Source organism: Medicago sativa, chromosome 6, assembly GCF_051527215.1.
Source record: "Medicago sativa cultivar Bolivia chromosome 6, Bolivia_mono, whole genome shotgun sequence".
Lineage (NCBI taxonomy): Eukaryota > Viridiplantae > Streptophyta > Magnoliopsida > Fabales > Fabaceae > Medicago > Medicago sativa.
In genome coordinates, this window is record NC_140754.1 from 36,412,841 (window position 1) to 36,416,148 (window position 3,308).

At 33.0% G+C, this 3,308-nt stretch overlaps 1 pseudogene; it reads right to left on the bottom strand.

Annotated features, from left to right (window-relative positions):
- Positions 1–537: 537 nt before the first annotated feature.
- On the bottom strand, positions 538–2,259 carry LOC146914865 (histone-lysine N-methyltransferase family member SUVH9 pseudogene; annotated as a pseudogene).
- Positions 2,260–3,308: the final 1,049 nt, after the last annotated feature.

Here is a 3,308-nt window from a genome sequence, read left to right on the forward strand (position 1 = left end):
ATTTAAAAAGAGATCAAATTAATAATTTAGATTTAAACTAGATGTTAATGATAAATTATGATGAAATGACTTCATTTATTCTCAAAAATAAGTTACCGTTGTAGAAATAGTTATTGGTGGCATATGGATCAAATATCCAATACACATTGACACAATTGTCTGGGGTAAATGTGAGGAGATTTTGGTTTTTTGGCGATAATGGTGCTCTTAGTGTTACCCATTCATTCAATGGTAATAAAAGTGAAAAGTTTACATAATAGTAATAAAATAAAATATTCAAATAACCAATTCGCCTAAAAATTACGAAACAATTATCATAATATCCAAACATTTTGAAATAAATAATAATATGTTTGTAACTCATGTTATCTAGATTGGACAAAACATGAAGAAAAAAAAATGCGATTAAATTTTTTGAAGAAAAAAAAGTGCGATGAAATTACATTGAAGACAATAGTAAAAATAAATACGCTAATGAAAACTCAGCTTCATCATAACATAAAGTCTATAAATTACATTGAAGACAATAATAAAACATCAATTACGTATCGAGAGCTTTCCAGTCAATTCTACCCCATGATCAAGACTAAGCTCTCTCATTGGAGGGATGTTCTCCATTGCAAATAACATAAGATGGGGAAACATCCAATTACCATGATCATAGAGAACTAATTGAACAAACACATTTGGAGTTGGGCTATGACTAATATAGCTGGCAACATTCCTCATCGTTGATACATCCAATGCAAAATCTAAAGGAGGATATGCGGGATGCACATGATTAGCATCAATCATCGACAAATCACCCCATTCTTGAGTGGACCTATTCAAAAGTCGATTTGGATATATCATCGAAGAGTTATGTTCACCATCCATGGTTAAAATTTCAGCTTGCTCCCTAGTCAAAACAAGCCCGGTGAACTCACATATAAAAGTTCCAGCTAAAATAGGGTCCAAAGACCTAACTCCCCAACTAGTCTCATTAGATCTAAACACTTCCAACCTATATTTAATACCTTTTTGTGTCACACGGTTTCTGCAATGCGAAGGACAACTACAAAAAGGACCACATTCATAAATTAATGACCTCCCTTTTAAAAGAAACCCACTTTTACTATAAGGTAAAGTGTTGTCATTCATGATTGAAGGAAAACATCCATCAACGCATTCACAACACTCCAATACCCTCTTATTTTTCCTCTCCATCATGCTCTGAGGAAGCAAGAATTTTGGAAAAGCTGCCTTCGGAAGATACTCAAATTGCATGGGATAGCGATCACTGTCAATGTCATTATATAGTCTCACACCGATATTCTCCTTCCCATTGGAAATATCATCAGAAATGACATACATAGGATTAGAACATAATTGGCCTCTCTTAAGCATACTTGCTTCCTTAAGGATCATACTACCCATCTTAGGTTGACCTTGAACCCTAGATAACATAAACTTATAAACACCAAACCCAGATATACCTTTTTCAAACCAACATTCAATTATCTTATACAAGCCATCATAAACAAAAACCTTACTAGTAGTAGAAGTACCACCTTCATACCGAAAACCTCGAATAACCCTAACATCAATCTCATATTGCATACTTGTCACCATAGCAAGGTTGCCTCGTTCCAACTTCTGGTCCTGCTTCACATCACCATGGCCAGAGTAGATAATTTTGTCTCCTTGATCATCATCATTATATCCATCAGACACAACCACACTAGTAGCAATGGGTAGGCCATTAGAACTCATACTAGCATGTAAATAATCAATCCCAGCTTGTGGTTGACCGTGTAAACCAATCACACACATTTCACTTCTATAGAGAAAAATATCACCAATACAAACACCAGGAACTGGACCAATGATTTTCTTATCAAGATACAAATACATACCATGATCATTCATCAAAGCAGCAGCTATCAAGTCATTTCGGACCCTACTGTTATTCACTTCTTCTGTCTGGTTCAACAAAGAATAAGCTTTCAAATACCTTTTGTTCTTACGATTATTCTCTTCTTCTAGCAAACCTGACACACGAATAGAATCAAACAATATTCTTGTTCTCCGGACCATCTCACGATACGGACGGTGATCTGCATCCATCGCAGTGCGAACAAGCTCCTTGTTTTGCCCTCTAAGCTTCTGCATAGATTTTGAAGCTTTTCCCGCCAGAGTGTTGTTGTTGTAATTTTGTAACTCGTCGGGAACTGGAACGATGGCGCGCGATGTGGAAGGGTTTGAATTTTGAAAATACATGTTGTTATTACTGTATTTTCTTGTATTTTTTTTTTGCTTTGAAAAGTAATTTTTACACACCAAACACTCAATCTTTTCCCTAGAGAGAAAAAATAAAAGAGAGATGTGACTAGTTAAGTGATAAGAAGGGAACGGATAGTGGAAAAATAAGGTGTTGAATAGATGTAGAAAAATCAAGGATATTTAAATATAAGATTGGAGATTGAAATAAAGAGGATGATGCAATATATTGATGATATGATAAAGGGAGCGAAAGAGAGAATAAAATGCTGAATGAGTGGTTTAAAATATGAGGTGTACACATATAAGTGTTTATGCTTATATAGTGAAAGTACTTACACTTGCACTCAAGTGAACGATGATGACAGTTATTGTTGTAAGAATGTGATAAGAACGAACCAGATTAGAAAATACTGTTTTAGTTTCAATTACGAATCGACGCGATTGTTTAAATGAGGTATATTTTTTATTTATTTATAATAATTCTATTTTTTAATATTCCATAATTCGTTAACCACAACAAAAAAATTTGTTATATTTCTTTATTCGAGCAAGTCTTACATGGACACAAAATCAAATTATAAGTATTTGTTCAAACATAAATGAAAAAAAATAAAAATGAAATAATATATTCTTCATATCATTTAATATTATTTAATAATTTTCTATTTTGTGTTTTTTAGCCTAACATTTTTAATTTGGAATTTTTCCAAATAAGTATTTTTGTTGATTATCATATTATTAATACAAAGTTTCCATGTGCTAACAAAACTATTTATTTAAAAACGTGTGACGATTCTTTCTAGAAACAACCATGTATTATTGCCTTATTAATGCCCAAAATAAATATTGCCTTATTTATAAAATCGAGCAATTGTCATATAATATTTATAAAAGTGATACTATTTCTCGCGAGGCTTTTTATCCCGAACTAGTCCCGAATTGCCGTGGAACCAATTATATCTCTTGCTGGCCGGAAAAAAGGGAAGGTAGGGTAGTGGAATTTCAATTGTATAACATTAATATGCCTTTGTGATGTTGTCGCTGTA